Raw genomic sequence first — 27,743 nt, forward strand, 5'->3', positions numbered from 1 at the left:
GTTCCCCAATAGAGCCACTCTATTTTATTTATGCCTGTATCGTTTTCAAACTTTGAGAGATATTGAAATATGTTCTAAATAAAAATTGCACGGATTTTGGATACCTAAAAATTAATGGGGAAGAAGATTTGTTTTCTTTCAAACATTTGTTTCTATTAATACAATCCAAACCTAAGATGTTTCATATACGTGTACACTTCAATGGAATAAAAATGATATTTTCACCCCCCTTTCTGGAAGATTGTTTTAAAATCGAGCTAATTCTCTTCTAGTGTAAAAAATGACACTCGATCGTGTCTCGTCTTTGGATTCTCAAAGGACCGATACGAAAAATATTCGTTCGGTTTAAATCTCCTTTGGCGGATACACAAAGCAGTGTTACATCTTTTGTAGCTCGAGTAAATGCTCGAGAGCGAGCGTTCGAATCGGACACACTGTATACCACACACCCCCGAGCGCCGGAAGACTTCACACGAAGGGTGTCGTTTTCCACGTTAATTCGCGCAGCCAGGTCAACCCCATCGGAATGATTCCAGTTACGCTAGGGTCGTTCACGATTTTATTGCTCCCAGGTGAAACTTTCGATAAATTCCAAGACGTCTAAAAATGTTCCTATTCGCAAGAATACTCGACGAGAAGAGAAAAGAAAGTGAAAAAAAAAAGAAGAAAAGTAAAGAGATTTTCATCAACCATCGGTTACCCACTGAGAAAATGTTTGTCGCGGGCGCATCGATTTCCGTACAAAAAGAGTATCTCGCGATCCGGGGGGGAAGAATCGAGATGAAGTTTGCTCTGCTCGAAAGTTTGCGGAGAGTCCACGAGATGAATTCGGCTGGATCCTCCGGGTGAAGGCGCGCTGGAAAGATTGGTGGATAGACGACGGGAAAGACGAGGCGGCCGGGAAGGCAAGAAGCGCAAAGAGTGAACAAAAGGAACGGCGATGGAGATGATACAACACCGTTCAAAAGTGCAGGTACACCTGTCAAGGACAAAGGAACCTGGTATCACCACTTCCATTTTATGTACAAGGCGTGGTGTAATTTGTAGTACGCTCGAGAGACAGAGATAGGGCAACATTCTTTATCTGGATGGAAACTTCGAACAACGAATAAACTTGCAGTTCATATTTTCTGTGGGAATTAATTTCAAAAACAAAGAGCTTTGGATACTTGGTATCGATAGTAGTGAATGAACCTAAAGCTCTGGTCTACTGAAATACGGTTGCTTCGAGGGAATGTTGGTTAAACAATTGATCATTTTTTTCCAAAAGTGTCAATATCGTATCATTTGGATAGGATAATGGCTTTAAGGTTCTACGTGCGAGCGATTCTCGAGTTACCATTTTCTCTGTCGCGTCAGCTAGGGATAAAGGTTCAAATATTCGATGTGTAGGTGATTCCTAAGTAGATAATATTTCTTGTGTAGTTATTTAAGCGGAAACTTGGCTTCAAGGTTCGACGTATGGACGACTACCAAGTAACCAATTGTTTCAATCGTATGGTCTAGGTGAGACAACGGCTTAATGGTTGAACATACAGACCACTGAACGTGATAATTATTCAGATGGAATAAAGGCTTCAAGGTTCAATCTTCGAGTGACTTTAAAGTGACAATTTTCTTAATTATGTTATTCACGTGGAAAAACGGCTTTAAGGCTCGATACACAGATGACTACCAAGTGACCAATTTTTTCAATCGTGGAATAAGAGCTTAATGGTGTTATCTCAACGTACAGACCACTGTCGAGTGATAACTATTTAGATGGAATAAAGGCTTTGAGATTCAACGTTCAGCTGACTCTCAAGTGTCAATTTTCTTAATCACGTTATTTAAGTGGGAAAACGGCTTAAAGATTCAACGTGCAAGTGCCTGTCGAGTGATAATTCTTTCAATCACGTTATCTAAATAGAACAGGAACTTGCTGGACCTTAATAGACAGTCAAATGACGATAGTTCAGTTCCATAATTTAAGTGGAAGAACAGCTTAACGTTTCGATGTACGAATACCGCTACTATCGAGTGATAATTATTTAGATGGAATGAAGCCTTTGAGATTCGACGTTCAGCTGACTCTCAAGTGTCAATTTTCTTAATCACGTTATTTAAGTGGGAAAACGGCTTAAAGATTCAACGTGCAACTGCCTGTCGAGTGATAATTCTTTCAATCACGTTGTCTAAATACAAGAGGAACTTGCTGAACCTTAATAGACAGTCAAATGTCGATACTTCAGTTCCATAATTTAAGTGGAAGAACAGCTTAAAGTTTCGACGTACGAATGCTATTTCACAGTTTTATCCACTATCCGTGAATAATCTCGACTAGAACGGAATACGTATCCTCTGGTTTCGGGTGCTCTAGAAGTCACCGGTTCCATAAGAATCGCGATAGGATATCTTAGGATACTTCACGGATTTTCCTCGTGGGTAGCCAAATTTTGATCCCTTTGTTCGCTCACCTCCGTGGCGAGAGTGTCGCCTGGTCATTTATCTGGTGACTTTCGTTCCCATTTCGAAGCGCTTCTGATCGCCGTAGCAGGCGAGAAAGGAGCGCCCTCCTTCATTACCAGTCCCTTTCCCTTCCTGGGCAAAGGACGGTTCCGAACGATCGATGCCGCGAAGAGAACAAAACCCTCTGCTCCCTCCCCCGGCCTTCTCGTCCATCCCTCTCGCAACGAAACTGTTTCCGTGAGCAGTGGCTCGTGAAACCGAGCCCAAGGTTGTCGGGTTCTCGTATCTTATCGGGAGCAAGGATCGATATATACAATTCCAGTGTTCCCGCCTTATCTGCGAGCACACAGGCGCCCTGGTGCTCGCGGACGATCGTCCTGGTGGTCCTTAACGCGACACACTGCCTGAAAGGTTGCTATAGGTGCTCGTGACCTTCGCACACGTGTCGCCGAACGTGATCGACGAGTTTCATTAGGTCGACCGACAACTATCAAGGGACTCGACCGATGAAGAGGGTCGAGGCTTGTTTTTAACCCATTAAGCCATCGTAGACGGTGTCCAGGAACTGATGAACTCGAGCGGAAAAGCGTCACGGACACGGTTTTCCATTTTTCATCGCGCGAGATCAGTGACAACTTAATGAGTCGTCCACGCGGTGGGATACAATTCTAACTGATTGAGCGGTCAGGGGAGGTCGAGTTTTCGGGATTGAAGAGGGAGAAAAGAATTGGGCATCCAGGAGGAGTGTCCTGGTTACGTGGACATATTCGGTGGGGCTGTGGAAGAATGTGTAGCTTGGACATTTAGAAACAGTCTCTCGGAGGAATGAACGTGACGGGGATGAAGAACACATCGACGAATGTGGATATTCTCTGCACTTGGAAAATAATTATTCCAAGATGTTGCGCGAATTGAAATTGTTAAAGGATCGAGAACGTTTAAGAGGTTAATTGGTCCTTTAGTACCTGGAGGTGGAAGGTGGATAAAAGAATCGTGTCAGAAGTTCTGTTCGAGTTACAACTAATTAGAAATAATCCCTCCCGAGGAGTAATCAGAACGTGGTGAGGAGTACGACAAATGGAAAACTGTTTTCAATTTAAAAATAATTCTAACATCGACAAAGTACACGAATAGAAATTAAGGACGGTTCGAAACTACATATACAAGAAGTTAGCTAGCTCTCTGGTGGCAAGAGACCACTACAGTTGCAACATCCAGATGAAAGATCTACCATGGATTCTGACCATCGGGGATTTGACGACTAATAGGAACAGAAAATGTTTCATAAAAGGAAATCGACTTACCACGGAATCGACAAACATACCAGATGCTAACGAAGAAGAGTGGAAAGAGTCTAGGTAAATAGTAGTCTGTAACTCTCCGGAGATATCTTCCGATAGATCAATTTATGAACTTATTATTCAATCTGTTTTTTCGCATTCTCGGCAAATCAATTTCCCTCGACCGTATTAAATTGCCCCACACGATAAAACCTAAATAAATGAATCGTTGAACCGAACAGTCGGACGAGTTACGAATGATCAAACGACGATACAATAAATTCGATCGGTTGGGCAAATACCGAGTTGGAAAGGTAGAAGAGTCCATCAGAGGGCATGAATTCTTCACTAACAAGGAACGATTATTAACTACCAGATATCGATGTTGATGAAACTTTGCACAAATGAACCACCAAAGAACTTTTGTCCCTGTTACTTCTGGACTTTAAGGGGATCCCATCTCTTGCATCAGAGTCACCCATTTTATTCATGGCTCTCTAGGGTGATCCACTTGAAAGAGGATGATAGCTGTTTTGTATAATAGAAACTGTTGCTAATAATAATTGTACGACTTTGAAGAGAACGTAATACAGTGGCAATAGTTTCCTTTCAGGTAATGGCGTGTAGACAATTTAAAGGTTAGCCTCGTTTTCTAGTTCTTTTATGGGCAAAATTCGATCGAAAGTTTTTAATATATCAGGTGAAAATTAAATTTTCGAAAAAATTCGGTTTCAAACATTTTTCACAAGTCTTCAGGAATAGTAGAATTTTCGCTTGGAAAACTTATCGTTATCTTTCACTGTTTAAAATGTGTAGTTTCTTCCTTGAAGTCGAAGAATAACCTCAAAAAAGCACGACATGTTTCTTAGATCGAAACAATAAACATTTACGTAAAACTTCGTCAAAAGTTCCGCCAGAGGGGAAATCGCTAATGTTTTGCGGACAATTAATCAATTAATCTGAAAGTTGACTCCACTTTGTTCCAAACAATAACGTTAACGAATCAACAGTTACTGTAACGATATCCCTTTACCTTCAACGACACTCACCTCGTTGAAATAATTTAACGAAAGTGTTACCGTTGTTCACAGGGATAACTATGATCAAAATATTTTGTGTATCTATATAACTGAACCTTTGCAAATATCCATTTTTATATATCTCCCTCAGCTTTAAGTATTTATTTCTACACACCAGACAGCGAGGGGTAGTTTCGTTGACGTACAGGAAGTGAAGTTAAAAATATACCAACAAAGCGGAATTAGGTACGAAATGGTGATCAGGTCTGGGAAAAGAGTTTGGTATAAAAATACGCTTCCATCCGCGCGAGCGGATTTACCTTCATTACCCTTCCCACACACGCACCCTCTAACAATATTCTCATCTTGTTGATAAGCGCGTTTCATCAAGACGGATACGAGAGTCGATAATTTCATCTAGAGCCAACCAACGAACCAGCCGCGATCTTTTGTCATTCCCGTGGTACATGATCGATTAATTGTATTTACTCGGAGGAGGCTACCTCAAATGCCACGCTAATTGCCAAGATCAAACATAACAGGATTTTCGTCTTCTTGGTTAAACGATGTTGACCCATAGACTCGAATTTCTCACACTTGGCAATTAAATCTCGGCTTTAATTTAATTTTTTAAATTCACTGATAAGTGCTTATAGAGCGTAGAAGGATCACGTTCTATGTAAGTCCTCTTCGATAAGAATCAGAACCAACAGTATAACTCCACAATAAATGGAAAAGAATAGAGAAATGAAAAGCACGTAACTACGAAGACGAGAATAAAAACAAGAGAGGAATATATTCGTAATAAATTTCTAGGCAATAAATATATATAATTAAATTTTCTAATGGATCAATGTCATTTCACGACGTCAGTTTAATTTTTTGTTCAGTCTCGAACAAGATAAATCTTCCTTTAAGGGATTAAATGGTATTCTAAATGGTAGACTGCGATTAATGTAATTAAACTCCCTGCTGGTTGCCCTAATAAAATGTTCCTGTCGTTAAATTAAATTTTGCATAATGTCACCTTTGATCAAAGGGTCGCCGTTCATCAACTTCTCGCCAAAGGTGGCAAAAATGCTAATTTCTGATTTCCTAGAAAATTCACGAGACGATCAACAGACAGTAATTTGGTGCAGGGATACAGTCCTCCAGTAGCTTTACAAAATATGTTAGGCAGTGACACACACTGACCTCGAGTTTAATTGCAATTATGACGTAACTGAACACCTACAGAAGCAGGCTATAAAATTAGGAGTAAAGATGAAAGAAAAGATTTATTAAGCTGAGAACTGATGCACTGCAAGATGAATTCCTGGCTACCAGAGTTGCTGACGTAATGGCTCGTTCCAAGAGGCCATTCAAGTCTCTCCCTGGTATTTACCCACTTCTACTACGATGCTTCTCATTTTACACATCTCGGTGAAATATTTATTTTCACAATTACTACACCGATCTTTCTCCGATCGTTATTTTTCAATTATTGTTTACTCGTAGACAGACCACCCCTGTTTTCGTTCACAGAAGCATCGAAAGTCTCATTGATCGTGTACAGTTAACCCGTATTATTCTCAGCTTTGATCTTGAGTTATTTCGGTTGCATTATTGTTTACGTTGGAGGTATTTCGATTCAGTGCTCGATGCAACGGGAGCTTCAAAGATTTCGTGATCAGTCAGATAGTCAGCTCAGCTCGAAACCGTCTCCGTTCAGTTCCTGAAGCAACAGTTGCTTCGTTCTATCGTCCATTTTGATACCGCTCTATGGCTGCTCGAATCATTATCCAACATGGGTTAGCCTTGAACACTTTAGATAGAAATGACAATACCCAGTGGCACTTTTAAGGTAATATCGAGATCTTTCGAGTCTCAAATTTTTATTAGGTCTAGAGTCACAGGTGAGAGAATGATTATCCTTTCTGATCCAGGTATGGAATAATCTCTAAGTTCAGGTGACTTGACAATTTAACGGATTGACGTATGGACAACTATCGATAAATAATTTCTTTATTTAGCTGGAGGAAAGGATCAATGTTTCGATAATCTTCTCCATCGCGTTATTTGGATAGTATGATCTCTTGATAAAGCTCAAAGGTTCGTTGTACAAGTGGCTCTCAAGTGATCACTATTTCAAATACGTGATCTTCGCGTCATTAAAGTGAGAGGGCGGCCTAATGATCCGTTATTGCGATTGTCAGCTGTTCACCTAGACGTTATCGAGCACCTTGGCGGGCCGATACAGGCAGTGCATTGTGGCCTGATCGAGTGTTCATGCCTCCACCAGCGAATGTGACTAATTAGTTTCATTAAGTTGAAGAGCAACGATCGACTGGATTGTCACCTGCCAGGATCACAGAGCTGCGGGCGAGATGATCGATATGTGCATCGATCGAGCACCCTGCAGTGCACACACGATGGATATGCGCTCTTGAGGCTAAGTACATAAATACGACGAGCCAGCAAACGTTTGCGACGCTCTGTCATTGAACGTGACTAATTGATTTCATTAACAACCGGGTCAACGACCTTACGGGCAACAATTGGTCCAATTTTACGAATATTTTTATACATTCGAGTTTTCCTATTGTCATCTATGTTTCCTGACAATAAGACAGTGAATTGCAGGCCTAAGTGTAGAGTATTCATGGAGGTCCCTAGATTGGAACTAGTCCAATTTCTCTGTATTCGAGTATTCGACACCCGAGTGATTCAAATATCGAATATATAATACGATTATTCGAATATTTGAGTACTCGTACACTGTGCAAATACTTTAGTAGTTGAATACTATTCCAATCCCTGAGTAGTTGAATGCTATTCGAATACTTGAGAAATCGAAAACTATTCGAATACTTGAGTATTATAGTGTCTAACATCGTCTCTCAATTATTACTGCAAAGAACTAATTCTGAGTGTGAATCACTACACAGAACTTAGGAACTTACTTATTTCAGAGTGTCCGAATTGACACTGTGGTTCTAGGTTCTTCCACTTGGAGAGGAGTCAGGAGACGTAACCTCACAATTGGGAAATTTCTCAATGCCACCACTAAATCTACAATCTACTAAAAATCTAACAGGGAAATTGTAACTTAAGAATAACTATATTGCGATCACAGAAGAACCCATTCAACCCTGGTAGAAGTAATTCCCGTTTGTAAAATACACATCGACAGTTTCAGTCGACGAACGAGAACATACAGAAGAAAAGTGTCTCCGGAACAATTAATTTCGTGGAGCCTAAGTGGTACCAAAGGGATTGCCAAGATCGCAGGATTCTGACTTACGGTGGCCGTGTGTACCTATTATTCTCGTTTGTACGACGAACTGGATCCCAAAGGTGGAATACGTGATTGCAGAAGTGCATCCAGGCTACCTTTCAGTCGCGCGACTAATTAATTTCATTAGCCCCGGGGCCGAATGTCCCGAAATTAGCAAGTAACCGTCCTGCCTGTCTCCATCTAGTTAATATCCCTGGGTATCGGGGCGTACGGTGCGTATTTTTCGACGGTCCGCTGCGCTCGAATCGGCCTGGTAAGTCAATAAGTATCGGTGGACCGATTAAATATTTGTGACCGTCTCATTGCGCGCGGTTGATAAAGTTCATTAATCCCCGACGGTCGGCCGGCCGTGAAATTTCTACGTCGTGGAACGACGGCCATCGAGGGCTGAATCAATACGCGGGAATTTTTGGCCCGTCGAGCGCCACTATCGATGTCCACCAGGGATCCTAGACGAGAATCCAATGTAGTTGCAACGTCGACGGATTGAATGGATTATTCAGAGAGCGTTCAGTTTGCGAAAACTGAACGATCTGGCGTACTATAGTGTGAAAAAAAAAGAAATTGACCGCTCAAGGTCACCGAATTATTCTCGCCAACCATCCAATCTGTCCATAACTGCTACTTCGGAGAAGATTCCTGAGACCATATTTCCATTAACGTACCAGAAAGACTGAAATGTATAGTACGCGCGCGGGAAGATTGCATCTAGAGATACGACGTGTTTCATACGTTTCGGGGACCACTTTCTTAGGCACGTATAAGAAAGATGTAGACTGAACGATCTGGAGTATTGTAGTGTAGAAAAAAAGAAATTGGCCGCTGAAGGTCACCGAGTTATTTTTCTTACCATTTAATTTGACCATCGTTACTATTCCGGAGAAGATTCCGTTGACCATATTTCCATTAGTGTACCAAAGAAACTGAAATGTATAATACGCATGCAAGAAGATTGCATCTAGAAATACGACGTGTTCCATACATTTCAGAGGACACTTTCTCAAGTACGTATAAGGAAAATATAGACTGAACGATTTGGCGTACTATAGTGTGAAAAAAAAAGAAATTGGCCGGTCAAGGTCACCGAGTCATTTCTCCTACCATCTAATTTGACCATCGTTACTATTTCGGAGAAAATTCCGTTGACCATATTTCCATTAGTGTACCAAAGAAACTGAAATATATAATACGCATGCAAGAAGATTGCATCTAGAGATACGACGTGTTCTATACGTTTCAGGGGCCACTTTCTCAAGTACGTATAAGAAAGATATAGATTGATCAATCTGGCGTACTATAGTATGAAAAAAAGGAATTGGCCGCTCAAGGTCACCGAGTTATTTCTCCTACCATTTAATTTCACCATCGTTACTATTTCGGAGAAGATTCCGGAGACTATATTTCCATTAGTGTACCAAAGAAACTGAAATGTATAATACGCATGCAAGAAGATTGCATCCAGAGATACGACTGGTTCTATACGTTCCAAGAGCCATTTGCTCAGACACGTATGAGGACAATATGGACATATTGCTGCGAAGCGGCACGGAAATGACGCCCATTGGTGCTCGTTCTTTATTTAAGGGGATTCGTTCAGATAGATGGTTCACGGCGAAATAAACGCCGGAAGCATTCAAATAGACGATGAAACGCGGACTTCCCACGGACCGGGCTCACGGGCTGTTGGAGGCGAAAGAGTTTTAACAGTTTGAGAGCCGCGGAAGGAGATATTGCCCTGGGTAGAGGACTTCTTTGGGTTTAGGCAATCTTCCGCTGTTTGGACTCGGGTGGTCTTTTTGTTAGAGCTGCGCTATTCGTCACAGGCGCGACTCGTCGTTAGAAGATAATGGGACGCAATCCCGCCAAGAATCTCGGAAATGAGATTTAAATTAAAATCTTCTTTGAACAAACTGCGTTCCTTGGCATACGGTGGCACGTGAAATGCACAAATCCTCCAGACGAAATCACGTCCTCGTGTTGAGAAATTATTGTTGCTACCGCTGCAACGTCTTTATTAGACACGTTGAGAGGAAGAAGCGTACTTGCGGACCGAATCTCAAATGCGAACCAATTCACAGCCTTCGTGAAACTCTCTTTCGGATCAAAGACCCAAAGTTCCCTGACATCCGAGACCCAACACCCAAAGTTTCATACCTTATCTCTCAGACCATGATTGGAATCTATTCTTCAGAACTGGATTCCACGAGGAATCTAGAAAACTTTATCGCGAAAAATAAATTCTATGAACCACCTAAAAAGACACTATGGGGGAAATGATTGTCTCAGCTGTGGGCTATTCTCTCTCTCTCTCTCACTGTTTCATTTACACGCTCAGAAAGACCCTTATACTCGGAAGTATTCCTTTCCAATGCTTCCAAAAATCTCTCTTTACAGATCTAACGAATCTACTGTGCTCTGCATCACGAATTACCAAAATGGTGATTAAACAGGAAGGGAATCATCCTCTCCAAAGGTCTTCTTAATCAAAGCACAAACGTTTTCGTTTGTAACTTCTACTTCCGCAACCTGGTCACGTCAGTAAACGTAAACAATTTAGGCTACCGTAGTCCATTCGTTTCGGATCGGGGATCAGCGTGTTGCACGGGATAGTCCCAGGGACGACAGACGTCGGAGAATGCGTAAACAGAAGTGTACCAACGATAGGCCCGTTGCGAACCGTCCACCAATACGAGATGCATTTCGAGGTGGGAGGAGGGGGCAGTATATGACAAATAGCCTCGAGCCACGAGCATTGCTATTGGTCAGCTTGTATTAACGAAAACTGGAGACCCGTGTTCAAAGCAGAAAGTAAAAGAGGAAGTCACGACCGAGTAGGACAAACGAAGGGGCCGAAGGTGGGTGGGGAACATCGATCTGCAGAACTTCCTCCTCCTTTCAAACCTTCCCCATTTACCGTTCACCTTTTACGTAATATCGTTTCACCGTGTTGATTCGTTTCTGGACCTCTCTCTCACTTTCCACTCCCTTCTTCTCAGGGTGTCTCTAAAAGGTGATTAAAAGATTGGACACGAGTTTCGCGTACCCTAAACAAAGAGGAATTTTTGACAGGGCAGTGACGCGACTCCTCGTCTACCGATGAGGCTTGGTAGACTTCTAACGAGGGAAGTTAGGGAACTCGTGAATCCAGAATACTTTTGATTGTGTGCAAATAGAGTAGTCCATCCGTGAGACAAAAGCATTTTTCGTCGATGTCGTGGTGCGGTTCGTGACGGTGGAATCACCCCTTGAAAAGAATGCAGATTTTTCTTTCTCGCGGAATAGCTGCGGTACTCTGAGAGTTATCGATAAAAAGTTTAAACGGAAGTTAGTATCTTCTTTTTATGTGCACGCGACCTGCGTAGACCCGAGCACTTTTTTATGCGAACATCCCAACTAAACCTGAACTGACATCGATCTAACTTAAAATAACCTCGCTCTGACTTTATTTTACAATAAAAAAAAAAAAGGAACTAAAAGTGTAAAACAGACATGTAATTACGTAAACAAGGTGAAAAAGAGAGAGAAACATTTTTCGCAAATTACACGGGGTAAAGAAGAAAAAATTAGAATTTACGATTAATTATCCACCGTGTTCGAACGAACTCTGTGCACCCAAATTGAAAAAAAAGAAATACTTTCTCCGCGGCAAACCTCAACGTCCAGCTGTAAGCTAACTCCAGAGTCGAAGTACACGCGGTAGAGAAATATTTCTCTCTGCCTGTGGGGAAAACGTCAGGGAAGTTCGATCGATGATCGCAAAGTATTTCGATAATGTATAAACGAATCGTGCAAACGAAACGTAAAATATAGTATTAGATTTATCTACCGGGAGGCTAAAGAGAATGGAAAATATGTCAGTGGATGGTTTACCTGGAAAGAGTCATGCGCCGGGAATGAATTCTGGCACACTGTGCGCCGGACGTCCGATACATCGAGGTCGACAAAACGGACTGACGCGGGAGGCGGATGGCGAGTGACATCAGAGAACGGCGAAGACGTCAGCGGGTGGGTGGGGTCGTGGTACGCGCGGCGGTAAGTGGATGCGGGGTTGAAGGACCGGCGAAGTGACAGCTGGGAAGGCAGAGGAGAGATCGGGAGCGACTACGGGTACTCTAGCCCAGGCGATTTCTTGCTCTCGAGAGGTCCCGTGGTTCGGGACATACGTGACTGCTGCGCACAACCCCCTACCTCGCCTCTCGAACGGTGCTGGCGGCGTCTTGCGAATGCCGACGGCGAAACGGGGGTAAAGGGCGGACGGGTGGGAGGGAGGGTGGGTCGTCGGGGTTCTTTTTAAAGTTCGTGCGGCCGAACGGGGCGTTTTGTCCCGGAGAAATATGTGATCTCCGTGCCGCCATACCCGAGCTACCGTTGGCCTTCAAGTTTATCGGAGGCCACAGGGAATTCGTAGACCTGATTCCTTTCTCTTCGAATTCTGCTCGGAGGAAAAAATAAGGCCGTATGCGGCCTGTAAATCGCAAAGTCGCCGCCGATTTGTATGCGATGGTATCGCCTCTCGGCCTTTAGGCTAAGATCAAAGTGTAACATCTGTTCTTATCGGCTTAATATCTGATGCACTACCCGTTCGAGAGTCAGACGGTTAACCTGACTTTTGGAAATTGACGGAGCAGTTGGAGCTTGATCCACCTCTGTCGCTAGTCGGAGGGAAAAAATGAGACCGTGTGCGGCTTGCAAATCGCAAAGTCGTTGGAGATTTGGGTGTGTCGCTCGATTGAGCTCCAAGACATCAAAAGTGGTCCAATTTCGCAATTGGACAAGGGACTGTCTATGGGTACGTGGATCGGATCAATGTTATTCAAAGTTTCCGACAAACACGATTTTTGATAGTACGTATAGGCGGGGGACTGTGTAAAATGTCCCGAGTGGGTGGGGTTTCCTACTTTTCTATTTATGCCCACAAAACATTATTTTGTATGTAAATGGTATAAGCTATCCTGGACGTGTGAACCTTTCAACGTAGGTATGATAACAAATATTATTGCAATTTTCTAGAAGATTTAGAGACGGAGATTGAGCGAACTGTCCCAAGTAGGCGGAGCGTAAAAGCTCCGCCCTATTTATGACCATGAAACGTTATTTTGTATGTATACGATATGAGCTATCTTGAACATCTGAATCTCCCGACAAAGATATGGTATCAAATATTATTCAAATTTTTAATAAGATTTATTGACGGAGATTGAGTGAACTGTCCCAAGTAGGCGGAGCTTCTACGCTCCGCCCTATTTATGAGATCAGAATGTTATTTTGCATGTATAGGATATGAGCTATCCTGAACATCTGTATCTCCAAACGTAGATATGGTATTGAATATTATTAAAATTTTCAATAAGATTTAGAAACGAGAATTGAGCGAACTGTCCAAAGTAGGCGGAGCTTTTACGCTCCGCCCTATTTATGACCACGAAACGTTATTTTGTATGTATACAATATGGGCTATCTTGAACATCTGAATCTCCCGACAAAGATATGGTATCAGATATTATTCAAATTTTTAATAAGATTTATAGACGGAGATTGAGCGAACTGTCCCAAGTAGGCGGAGCTTCTACGCTCCGCCCTATTTATGAGATCAAAATGTTATTTTGCATGTATATGATATGAGCTATCCTAAACATCTGTATCTCCAAACGTAGATATGGTATTAAATATTATTAAAATTTTCAATAAGACTTCAAGACGGAGATTGAACGAATTGTTTCTAGTAGGCGGAGCTTCTACGCTCCTTCCTAATTATGACCACGAAACAATATTCTGTTCATATATGATATAAGCTATCCTGAACATGTGAATCTCCCAACGTAGATATGATATCAAATATTATTAAAATTTTCAATAAGATTTAGAGACGAGAATTGAGCGAACTGTCCCAAGTAGGCGGAGTTTCTACGCTCCTCCCTAATTATGACCACGAAACATTATTCTGTTCATATATGATATAAGCTATCCTGAACATGTGAATCTCTCAACGTAGATATGATATCAAACATTATTAAAATTTTCAATAAGATTTAGAGATGAGAATTGAGCGAACGATCCAAAGTAGGCGGAGTTTCTCCGCTCCTCCCTAATTATGACCACGAAACATTATTCTGTTCATATATGATATAAGCTATTCTGGTCATGTGAATCTCCCAACGTAGATCGGATCAAGTATTATTAAAATTTTTCTGTGAAAGAAATTTTCAATACAGTGTATAAATGGTAAATTGAATGACTTAATCTGAGTAGGCGGGGCTTGTACGCCCCGCGCTATGACTCCAGAATGTTACTTTACATTTACATAATATAGACTAATCTAATCGTCAGACATGGACTGAGTACAATTTTCTTGTAAAATTGATTCTCACTACGATGTATACACTGGAGCTCCAGTGACCTGTCAGTAGGCGGTGATTTTCCGAGCTGCCCTATTCTTCAGAATATCTGACGTAACCTCTGGGGTCAAATGAAATCTACAGTGTCATCTATGGAAGTATGCAGATTCTGTAAAAGAAGAGCAAGGTTAAAAATATATAGTAGTAATCGACGTTGTATTATTAAGCAACTAGTATTCTCCCGTTACAGTCATGTTTCCTAAGCTATTAAACCGTACATGATCCAGAAGGCGCCAAACTTGCTAATACAACCCTCAATTCACATTGAGAGAAATCTTATCCCCGGACCGATGTGACTGGGGAGCAATTCACACCGAATACAATTTGCACTGACTATAATCTATAGTTATAATCACTTCGGAATTACCAGTATCAATCGCACACCATCACACACTTCCACAGAGGCTACTAAGTCACTGAGATGCGTAGTTTGTTCAAACTGTTTCGGTTTGAGAAACACTGTGTCTGTTCATTGGGAGGCTACGCGACGTACGCAACGGTGTCCTTGAACGGCCAGTTGATTTCGCTTCGCCTCTTTCGGGCGAAGAATTTGTCGGGCGTAACAGAATTCAAGGAATTTTGAACTAGGGTCGGCCGAAGCGGGCAATCGATATTGCAAAAGGAACGACGAGTAAAGAGAACAGCGTCGAATCGACGCGATACTTTTTTCACTCGGTTCACGTGAATTTCTTCGAATTTCTCGTGTCGAATTTCCAAATATCCATCGGTAATTGCAATCGGTAGAAATCTCTCGCTTCAGAATTCGGTTTCTGTTTCGCTCGAACGGTTCAAGCTGCGGTCTCGAACGATTTCCAGCCACCACACGCAACGAAACACACGCGCGTGTACACGCTAGGTGTCGTTGTGTGTGTTCCGCGTCGGCTCGTTGAAGTGGAAGAGTATCCACTGCCGGTGAGCTACAGCACTCGATAGCGTGGAAGGAGTTGGGGTGTCCGGAAGTAGGGTGAGGAAGACTGAAGGCAACAACGAGTCTCTATTATTGTGATTAAAAAAGAGAGAAGGAAAGCGAGGAGGCACGATTTTCGCGGCGAAATAATTAGCGCGAGCTCGGGGAGCGGCGCTGAATGCGACGATATCGTCAACGAGAGTTCCTGGGAGAGAAGGACGCGGGTTTTTCCGCGGCCAATCCATTTCGGTGGAGCATTTCGTTTTCTACATCGGTTGAACAAAAGAAATAATAATAATAATGATAATAATAACAACACAGAAGCGCCTTTTATCGCGTGTACATGTGGAGAGGCACGGCTGAAACCGAGAATGTTCGTGATTGTGTGAATGGGCGAAGCGCAGTTAAAGAGCTATTTCCAACACCTAACCTCATTATCAAGCCCAACCTTAACAGTACTTTCGCGTCAACGTGAACCGAACCTCGATATTAAATACCCAAGGCAGACCTAACTTTAAAATTAATTTAATATGAACACGAGTCTCAATATTAATTTAACCTCAATGTAAAGCGAACCTCGATATTAAATACCCAACGCAGACCTAACTTTAAAATTAATTCAATATGAACACGAGTCTCAATATTAATTTAACCTCAATGTAAAGCGAACCTCGATATTAAATACCTGATACAGGCCTAACTTTAGAATTAATTCGAGTCTCAATATTAATTTAACCTCAATATAAAGCGAACCTCGATATTAAATACCTGATACAGACCTAACTTTAGAATTAATTCGAGTCTCAATGTGAACCGAGTCTCAATATTAATTTAACCTCAATGTAAAGCGAACCTCGATATTAAATACCCAACGTAGACCTAACTTTAAAATTAATTCGAGTCTCAATGTGAACCGAGTCTGAATATTAATTTAACCTCAATGTAAAGCGAACCTCGATATTAAATACCTAACGTAGACCTAACTTTAAAATTAATTCGAGTCTCAATGTGAACCGAGTCTCAATATTGATCTAACCTTAACATATCTGCATCTCGATGTTAGTTTAACCTCAACACGAATAAAGCTTCAATAAACTAATTTGAACATGAACCGAACCTTAAAAAGAACAAACCTCAATAGTGACACATCTCAAATCTCAATCCTAACCTCAATCTTAATCCAAGATTTAACGTCAATCTTAATCTCGTGTATCTAAATTAGATTTATCGAATTGCATAATTTCACAAATCACGGTAAAAAACCTACGGAAGAAAATATACCGATTTTACGAACAGTAACTTCTCAAAGCAAGGATAAAAATATTCAGGTACCTGTGGTCACACAAACATCATGTGGTGAACAAACCTCAATAGTGACACATCTCAAATCTCAATTCTAACCTCAATCTTAATCCAAGATTTAACGTCAATCTTAATCTCGTGTATCTAAATTAGATTTATCGAATTGCATAATTTCACAAATCACGGTAAAAAACCTACGGAAGAAAATATTCCGATTTTACGAACAGTAACTTTTCAAAGCAAGGATGAAAAAATTCAGGTACCTTGGGTGACACAAACATCGAAGAACAGTTAAACTTCTTCCTGTCCAACTTCTTCGAAACGTCAAAAAGTGTTCCTCCGTAGCGAAACTTTCACGGAGCAACCACTATAGACGACACGGTCGTCAACGAGTCTGTGTTGGAAGAAGTTCACGACCTTTCAGCCCGATTGATGAATACGTTATATTCTGCGATGCCATACCGATGCCACTTGAATCAAATTCAAACTTCATGCGTCATTTACGGATCAGAATGAACGTCGATTATCATAAAAGAAAGTAAAAGGATGTCAAGCACCGAAACAGATTTGTCGTGGGCTAAATCGTTTTACTGGATTCCGCAATCGTGCTTTGAAGCCGTCGCGAGACCACTATAGAATTTACCCGAATGAAAATACCGCGAGCTAATTAAATTGCTCGTCATCGGTGCATTGGTTTTCTGGCCGTATTATTCCTCCGTTGGCATTCGCGTCACGATGTAACGGAAGGGATAGATAGTTCCACGCGGTGGAAACAATATCGTAAAACGATCGAGATCGAGATAAAGGGATAAAAACGCTGAAACTGGTTCAACTGGTTTCCCAAACATCTGAGAAACGCAAACATAATCATTCGTTCTAGAACAAGGGATAATGTCATGCGAAACAATTGTACAGGGTGCAAGATATCGGATGAAATTTATTTCCATCGAAAGGTATTCGTTTACCAACTCCTTGTGAGGCCAAACTAACCTCGAAAAAGTAAAACACGTGACCAGTCGACTATAGCAACATAGAAAAGTGTCCTGACAAATACACCGATTCGTCGTGAAGCTTCACAGCTCTCACTCCCGGTACTTGAAACATTCCTTTAAATTTTCTTGACAGGTGGATTCAGTCTACGTACAGCTTCTTCGTCCCTCTGCTACCTTCCGGTTCCCCAGTCATCGTAACGGAAGAAGAGAATAAACCAGTGTACTCACTTTCAGACCCATGTCCCCTATCGCTAATGCAAGTCTGCTGAGTTTAGCTCGGTGGTCTGGAACATCCGGATACAAGGATGCGACGAAGTGACGTTCTAATATTTGCGCAGACAACGAACGTTCCAGTACACTTTCCGCGAAATACGATATTGTTTGCGAGGTCATCGTTCCCATCGCTAGTTGCACAGTGAAAGGGCCCACGGTGCTAGAGTGCGAGAGCTTGAAAGCGGACGTTAAGGCGTGGTGAACGATGTAGCAGAAAGAAGGTACTGCCACGAAAGGGACGGGTTGGTAGTGGATTTTACTTGCTGGATTCCTGACTACGATGGCGGAGGCCCCGTTATTGGTGAACGGACAGAAAAATCAATGAGAGTGGCACCCACTTTCGGTCCGCCGGAGCGAACGTCTCCCCACATTTTCTCGCCGTACGAAACCGGTGCCCATTCTGCGTACCCCTCCAGCCCCTCAACCAGCACAAGGGTGATGGTTTTACAAGTGGATGGAACGCTGCTTTTTCGACAGACCTCTTTTCCAGGAAAGTCGACATCGATGAGACTGTTGGTCTTGCGAACGAATCGTTAACCGAAATACTAAGCGCGGTATCCGTTAGCTGAAAAATCGTACGAGCGATCTTTCGAAAAACGTTGACGATCCTCGAAACAATTAACGATAGTCATATTGCAAACTTAACCAAAGTGGCAAGTTGCTCTTGGAAGACACGGTTCCCTGTGATCCAAAACTGACGAATCGTTACTGTAGAGGATGCGTTACCATGCCTAACTTAAGGATCGGGTGCAGTGGTTAACAATGTCTCTTGGACTAATGTTCTTGATGCTGAAGATTGTGTTCTCGAATTAGTTGCTACGAGTATATATTTGTGCACATAGCACACGACAAGTTGCTGCTGGTAGACACAGCTCGCTACGGCCAAGCTGACGTTACTATCGGGAATGTCTGTTTATATATTATCGTCGATAGCCCAAGGATTGGGTATGGTAGCTGACTATGTATCTTGCATTCGAGAGACTGATCTCAGTACTCAACCTAGTTACTATGGATAATGAGCATTTGTGTACAGAGTATACTACAGCAGCTGTATCCAAGCATCGTGTACAGTATTTGTCAGTATGGATACCGAATGATCGATGAAGTGCACTTTGCTGTCTTAACAGAACCGGTCAGTTAATATCGAAAGATACCTCTTTCTACGAACAAAGCTGTACTCTCAGCTTTTCTGCTATTAGCACGCTGCTATTAGCAAGGTTTGCTGGAATAGCTGTTTCGAGTACTAAACGCAGGAACCATAAGTTAGGAGAAAGCAATCGATGAAATTCATTGTCTGAACCAAAGTGTCAAGTTGCTCTTGGGAAATGTTCGTGTGGTCCTACTGTGTTGTTACCACTGGCCGTATTTACGTATAGAATGTCACTGTGTCTGGACCAAAGATTGATTACAGCGTCCAGCGATACAGGTATACGCAAAACGATACGTGAAATTCACGTTGCAGCTTCAGCAGAGGTGGCCGGCTACCATTTGGAAGATCCAGCCCCGTGTAGCCCGAGACTGTTGCTTTGTTACTACAGCGTGTGTGAATTTATGTACAGAATGTTACTGTGCTTGGACTAAAAGATTGATTACAGTGGCCAACGATACAGGTATATGCAAAACGATAGGTGAAATTCACGTCCTCAGCAGAGGTGGCCGGTTACTGTTTGGAAGATCCATCGTTTCTTTCACCTCCACGGGAATTGAAAAATATCGTGTTTCAAGCCAACGTCGAACACGTTCCGTTTCATAACCCCGCAGAAAGAAGCAACTTATCGACTCCATAGATAGGAAGCGGTTGGTTATGAATTACCCGACGTTCTCTTTGTATCGTTTTATCCTCTCACTCCCCACGGACATCACGATTTCGCCATACCATCGTAAACTGCCCGGATAAACTGAGCTAACCGAGCGTGGTCTTCGGAAAGAGAATTTCATATTACCCTCTTCAGAGAATTACGTATACAAAGTATGTTGAAATTCTTGATCAAGACTTCGGATATGAACCACTTGATATCGGTAGCTTCTGCTAAGTCTGGAACAGGAACTTCGGTTATAGCGTTCATATTGTTCGCTACTCTACCCATCCTGGACCCACGTACAACAATACATCCTGTACGTAAATAGACGCAATAGTAATAACACGTTCTTGAGGATACAGGCAGGTAGGTCTTTCGAATAGTAGTTGACTACGTCTGCTAAGGATGCGACATGAATTTCACGTATCGTTTTGCAAATATTGTTGGACATTGTGATCAATTTTTTAGTACCACTAGACAAGTACACACACTGGATGGTAGCAATAGAAGAAGCCACTTCTGTTAAGGATTGCATACAGGTCTCATGATTTGCTTCCCTGTAGCTCGTGGTTGTTAAACTTAGCTCTTGAATTAGTTACTTCTGCAGACATCGCACAGTGTATTAATAGCACAAAGGTTGAAGGTACAGCAGTTTTAATAGAAGGGTCTTTCAATATTAGCTGAGCACCTCTGTTAGGATTGCTGTGTGTACTTCATCAATCATTTGGTCTTTATACTGACGTGTACGGCACGCAATGCTTGAGCCAGGTACTCTGGTATACTCCGAACGTAAATATATACTTTTCATAGCGAGTAAGTTGGGAATGCAGTCTTGGATATCAAGGACATCAATCTCTCAAATGTAGGAGTTCCGTATAGTCACGTATCGTATTCAATACTTAAGCTAGGTACAGTAACATATCCTGTACATAAAGAGACACTCTCAATAGTAACAAATCGTCAACCTCGGATCTATAGGAAACTGTATCCACTAGTAGCAATTTCCTACGATATACCATGTACACAAATGTGCATTCATAGTGACTAATTGGAGGATACAGTCTTCGACATCGAGGATAATCTCTCAAAGGCAAACGACATGCATTAGCAGCTACTTTATTCAATCCGTAGATCAGACCCTATACAAAATAAACACTCCCAATAGTTTGCCTAGGACGACGTCAATCTCGGTGCCACAGGGAACTGCATTTCTAAGTAGCAAGTTGCCACCTATCTTAATCTTGTCCCGTGAATGTCATCAATTACTCTCTCTTAACTAATGGATATTGCGCTCAGTTCTTGAATCAACTATTTCAGCGGGGAATCAAAGCCGAGGACGCAATCGCTTCCACAGAGAGGTGAATCTTCTATTACGAACACGCTACTACCTCTCTCTCTCTCTCTAGCTCTCTCAAGACTGCAGCATGAATTCCTTCAGTCGTTTTGTATCTATATTGACGGCTAGTGTACCCCCAATCCTCCAGCCAGATACTCCGGCACACCTTGTGCAGGGAAGCGCATAGTGCCAGCGAAGTTCAGAGTGCAATCTCTAACCGCAAGAAGGCGAATCTTCCAATACCAGATGACCGTCCCCCGCTAAGACTCCAACGTGAATTCGGTTGGGGCCGTGAGACCGCAGAGCATCTCGGACTTGGACCCTGTATAGTTGCTGGTTGCTAACCGTTGGAAACCACTGTCGGGCGCGCGTTGCTCGTAAACAGTCAGTTGTTCCGCCGGATATGGCCCGCAGCGAGCAAGTCGACACTGGACATTAATATCCCATTTGGAGTTGAGAGTTCTGCGGTTGTTGCAAACGAAGCGTCGTTGCGGTTCTCCCGATACATCGACAGAGCGGCACTTAGCGCCCTCGGTATCATGCAATGGCCGCTCCTTTATACTTCTGGAACGCGGTTGTCACTGAATTTAAGGCCATCGAGTGTCGAACCTGAGAGAAAAATTCAGATGAATAATAACGAATAACGGCAGCTGCCTGAACCAGATGAACAAGCTTCTACAAGTTGAAACAACAAGCACTGTTCTATCAAAGGCACATGACAAATCTACGAAGTCTCCAACGTGATCAACAATCAACCGACACAGGGTACACACGTCTACAGAAGTTGAAGCAACTGATCTATCAAGGGCATATAACACTTTCTGTAGATCTCATCTAATGACAACAATACTGTTCCATCAAGTACATATGATACATCAACGAAGACTCAAACGTGATTAACAATCAAACGAATAGGGTACACACGTCTATAGAAGCTAAAGCAAGTGATCTATGAAGGACATGTAACACTTTCTATAGGTCTCATCTGATGACAACAAGAACTCTTCCATCAAGTACATATGATAAATCAACGAAGACTCAAACGTGATTAACAATCAAACGAATAGGGTACATACGTCTATAGAAGCTAAAGCAACTGATCTATGAAGGACATATAACACTTTCTATAGGTCTCATCTGATGACAACAAGAACTCTTCCATCAAGTACATATGATAAATCAACGAAGATTCAAACGTGATTAACAGTCAAACGAATAGGGTCTCATCTGATGATAACAACACCGTTCCATCAAGTACATATGATAAATCAACGAAGACTCAAACGTGCTTAACAATTAAACGAATAGGGTACACATGTCTATAGAAGCTAAAGCAACTGATCTATGAAGGACATATAACACTTTCTATAGGTCTCATCTGATGGCAACAAGAACTCTTCCATCAAGTACATATGATAAATCAACGAAGACTCAAACGTGCTTAACAATCAAACGAATAGGGTACACACGTCTATAGAAGTTAAAGCAACTGATCTATGGAGAGTATACGATACTTTCTTTAAATGACACCCGATGTCCTGAAATTAGCATATACACCCATTGTAGGGCCAAATGTTAAATATCCGTACTCTCTCGTACAATATGAGCAATCTCGACAACTTGTCCAGGATTGTACTCCAAAGGCAGTAAGCGAACAACCAATCTCAGGACGTCTCCATACACGTAGCTACTTATGTATTCTGAAACCTACCACTGGTAACGCAGATTATAAAATTGCACCACTGGCGGAGTTTAAAACAATCCGCTTCGCGGTTCGCCGAAGCGTGGAACAGAATTTCCTTCCGACGCGCCGAATTTTGTGGAACACCGAGAACCGTGAAGAGGGTTTTCATGGATTTCGTGCGGGAACTCGAAATATCGGGGGGGAAGATCATAATCCAGCGAGAGTGGGCCGAGCTTAAGGAGCCGGGACGAACGTATATCGGGCGTTTCGAACAATAACCCCTTCGATGTAATTGCTGTAATCGCCACGAAGATTTATCGTCTGCAATCTCGCGCGTTTCGCTCGACTCGTGTATGAAAAAAGGGAGCTGGAGGAGGGTTGGAAACGACCAATTTCCACGGGCGGTCGATAGGATTGAAATGAAACTGATCTCCAAAGATTGATACTCGGGATTCGCGATGAGTGTCCCTCTCTTTCTCCCTCTTCCTCTCTCTCTGTCTCTCTTTGCGAAACGATCGTAGTTCGACGAATCGAAGCGAGATGGGAATTCATTGTTGCATCTCGAGACTTTCGGATGGTGAAGAGGAGAGGGGCACATACTACGGAGTCTCATTTGTTCGAAGAAATCCTTGCGGGTGAAGGTTCGCCCGCAGCCAGCGGGAGCCTCTTATTCGATTGAGTACTTACCGCGGTCGATGTCGAGGCTCGATGCGGTAAGTAGTTGGACTAACAAGTGTGGAACAAGTAACTGGCGAAGAGGCTCGATGGAGGCTTCTGCTATTTGCCGGAACCGCGGATATGGGGCCAGGAATCGGTGTCTCTCGTTAATTTGCAGTCTCGACGAGGTGAAACTCGACGCGGAGCAAGCCTAATTGAATTGCTGGCCGCCAGACGGTTACAAGCTCGAGAAGAACTTAGGTGTATCCGCGAACTCCGCGCGAAAGGACAATTAAACCTTCCAGCACGGTACGGATTTAATTGGGATCGGTGATATAATAACCGAGTGGTAATGCCTTAAGAATGAAGCTAAATTTCGTAAATTAGCTACCCGACAAAGGGACTGCAACAACAATGCAATTGGGCGTCGGGAGTCAATAGGAGATTCTAGCCTTTGAGGGGCATATGTAAATGCAGCTCGTGGTAGGTTGTCTGGGGATCATGAAACATTCGGTAGGATCTTCTCAATGAGGATACGAGCCCTGCGAGATTGCTTTGGGATTTCTGAACGCTTGTACGAGTTCTTGGATCGTTCTGATTAGTGTACAGTGCGGTGTTAATTGAAATTTCGTAAACAAAATAGACGAGGCTGCCTGCGCGGGAGAGACCAAAAGACCGTGTTTGGAAATAATAGTTCGTTGGCTGTATAACGGAATATACAGCATGAGGAATAATAATTAAGAAGTAATTTGAGATTGGGACACCTTGCCTCTTGTGCATTCGTCTGGATTTTTTTTTTACTCGTCTACATTCGTGTATCTGTATTAACGATAAAAAAAACATCGTTATGTACCTAATACTAGGTTGTTCGTCAAGTTTCGTCGTTCGATAAATACTGTTCAACTTATCGAACATACTACATTGAACAGTACTGTTTTATGTACTGTTAACTTATTGTTAACTTATATGTAAACTTATTGAACAACCTGTTATGACAATTCTCACATTATTATTGAAGGTCTTCGTTACGTAGAAGTATTATAAATGGATATTCACGTGTAATGATAAAAATGGCATTCTGTATTACATAATGATATTCACCTCGTAAACGAATTGATTTATAAATAAACCGTCCGAGGTTCTCCAATTGAAAGAATTGAGAAAATGAACTTTTACGTTAACACATCACCGTGTTGTACAGCACGGCGGAATATTCTGTAAACGTAATAATAATAAAGAAGTAATTTGAGGTTAGATATTCGTAACAGCCATTTCATCCGCACTTTACCTCCTTATTACCATATCCAAAGATAAACCATAACCGAAGTACGTAAGCGCATAAGATACGGTAGCTGGTGAAAATCCCGCCGTGAAACCTAACCCCACTTTTCTCCCAGAGAGCGTTGCGCAACGAGCGAGAACAAAGTAATCCGTGCAACATGATGAGCTGGAAACTCTCGGAGAGCATTCTCGTTCTCCGTTGAAGCTCGAACGACGCGGAACGGGGCACGTTCGAGTTCACAAATTGTTTATAACAGCGGCGACGCGAGTGCACGATTGCAGTTATCCACCAGGGAACCAGGTTACGCTCGTGACTGGTCGTCCAATAATTAATCCTGTGCCTCGTAGCTTCGTTCTACGAATTATCGCTATCACGCGCGATCCTAAGTCGAAACAGGACCACGCTCGATCGGTTCGAATTTTTTCAACTCGTCTTCTTCACCTTTCAACCGAAATCCCCGCCGGTTATCGTCCGCGGTAGCGTTGAAACAATTCTTGTAGGGGAGCACGATAAAGCATCACCAACTCGCGCTGCCCCCGGCGCGGCATCGTTATCTTCGCAGCTCGTAACGGGCGGACGATTTAATATTCGCCCGTTCTGCGAGTACATGGTGCACCGCGGCATCTACGTGATTTTACGAGGAGAATAGGTGGGTGCGGAGTAGAGCGAGGATAACAGCAGGAACGCGGAGAGAAGGAGGAAGAGCAGAAAGGGAGGTAGGAAAAGTACGGGCGCCGGTGAGAAGTGGTTCTGGAGCGGATCGTGGGCGTGGGTGCTGGGTAAAACGTGTTCGCGAGAGGGTGCAGAGCGAATCGAGCAAATGTTTGGCTGCGGCGTGATTGCATACTGAGAAGCGTAAGAGAAGTCAGAGTGCAGACTGAGGGTGTTGGACTGTCTGGAACTCCGGGAAATTAGAGTCGGGAGAGGGGTGGGGGGATTTTAAAAACCTGGGAAGAAAGGCTAGGTGCACTAGTGGTGGGTCAAACAGATGGAGTCCGATAGTGACTTGTCAGAAAGATGGGATTCACTGGTGACTGGTTGGAAAGACAAGATCTACTAGTTACTGGTCAGAAAGATAAGACCCACTAGTGACTGGTTGGAAAGATAAGATCCACTAGTGACTGGTTGGAAAGATAAGATCTATTAGTTACTGGTCAGAAAGATAAGACCCACTAGTGACTGGTCAGAAAAATGAGATCCACTAGTGACTGGCCAAGCGGACAGGATCAACTAGGATCTGGTCAGAAAGATAGGATCCACTAGTGATTGGTCAGAAAGATAAGACCCACTAGTGACTGATCAGAAAAATAAGATCCACTACTGACTGGTTGAAAAGATAAGATCTATCAGTTACTGGTCAGAAAGATAAGACCCACTAGTGACTGGTCAGAAAAATGAGATCCACTAGTGACTGGCCAAGCGGACAGGATCAACTAGGATCTGGTCAGAAAGATAGGATCCACTAGTGATCGGTCAGAAAGATAGGATAATCTAGTGATTGGTCAAGAGTATAGGATCTAGTAGTAAAAGGTCAGAAAGATAAGATCCACTAGTGATTAGTCAAGAGGACAGGATCCAGTAGTAACAGGTCAAGAAGACAGGATCGACTAGTGACTGGTCAGAAAGATAAGACCCACTAGTGACTGGTCAGAAAAATAAGATCCACTAGTGACTGGCCAAGTTGACAGGATCAACTAGGATCTGGTCAGAAAAATTGGGTCCACTAGTGATTGGTCAGAAAGATAGGATAATCTAGTGATTGGTCAAGAGTATAGGATCTAGTAGTAAGAGGTCAGGAAGATAAGATCCACTAGTGATTAGTCAAGAGGACAGGATCCAGTAGTAACAGGTCAAGAAGACAGGGTCGACTAGTGACTGGTCAGAAAGATAAGATCCAGTAGTAACAGGTCAAGAAGACAGGGTCGACTAGTGACTGATCAGAAAGATAAGATCCACTAGTGACTGGTCAAAAAGACAGGATCCACTAGTGATTGGTCAGAAAGATAAGATCCACTAGTGATTGGTCAGAAAGATAGGATCACCTAGTGATTGGTCAAGAGGACAGGATCTAGCAGTAAGAGGTCAGGAAGATAAGATTCACTAGTGACTGATCAGAAAGATAAGATCCACTAGTGATTAGTCGAGAGGACAGGATCTAGTAGTAACAGGTCAAGAAGATAGGATCCACTAGTGACTGGTCAAGAGGACAGGATCCACTCGTAACTGATTAGAAAGATAAGAACTAGTAATAACAGGTCAGGAAGACAGGCTGGATTAGTAAACAATCTGGATTAGAACGACAGGATGAACTACTTACTAATCTGAGTAATTATGATGCTCTGATTGTCAGATATTTATAAGATTCTAGTGATCGACCAAGAAGATAGGACCTACTAGAAACAAGTCAGGTAGATAGGACTTACTAGTCAGACTGGTCAGAAGGAGAGGATCTGGTCAGACGTAAAGAACAACGGTCTAGATCACATAATCAGTGATCGTTTAGACAGCTACAAAGGATGTTAATACGAAAACATGTGTAAGGTATTGCCTCAGACATCAATGTCTTAAATCGTCACCCTGGTACCAAGGATCCGCAAGTCGTTTTTCCGAAAAAAAAGATTGTCTACTCAATCAGAGAACAAATCGACAACTCCTCTATCAATTACAGTTCGTTTGCGAGAATTCGGTACAACAATGTGTTCTCTCGATCCTCTGCTAGTAGACAGCACGAAAATATGGTCAGTTACGGTTGGGCACGCTCTATATACTCTGTCTAATTTCCACAGTTAGGAAGGAACCCAATACACGGCTGTACCGTATCGCGACACGGCTATACAATGTTAATTTATATCGTTGATATCGGTGTCGAACGTATTCGCACCTGGCTTAACGACACGTTTCAAGAGGGTCGAAGAGTCCCAATCAGTGGTTAAACAACTCCTCCATCTTGCTGGTGCTATTTGCACAGAGTATCTCACGCTGGGGGACACCGATCCTCATCGTGGACAGGGATCCCCGGGAGACTCGATTGAGACGAAACGACGTGGTTGGCAAAGTGGGCTAAGGAAGGACGACATAGGGTGGCAGCAGGC

The 27,743-nt window shown here is 42.6% G+C and overlaps 1 protein-coding gene and 1 non-coding gene across 3 annotated transcripts in view; both read left to right on the forward strand.

The window, feature by feature from the left end:
* Octalpha2r (alpha2-adrenergic-like octopamine receptor) overlaps positions 1 to 27,743 on the forward strand; it is a 229,009-nt gene that overhangs the window by 65,099 nt on the left and 136,167 nt on the right. The gene's annotated exons all lie outside the window — the stretch shown is intronic.
* Positions 12,530 to 12,719, forward strand: LOC143150805 (U2 spliceosomal RNA). Its single transcript, XR_012993187.1, has one exon. It is a non-coding gene; the product is annotated as a U2 spliceosomal RNA (small nuclear RNA).

Source organism: Ptiloglossa arizonensis, chromosome 8 (genome assembly GCF_051014685.1).
Source record: "Ptiloglossa arizonensis isolate GNS036 chromosome 8, iyPtiAriz1_principal, whole genome shotgun sequence".
NCBI lineage: Eukaryota > Metazoa > Arthropoda > Insecta > Hymenoptera > Colletidae > Ptiloglossa > Ptiloglossa arizonensis.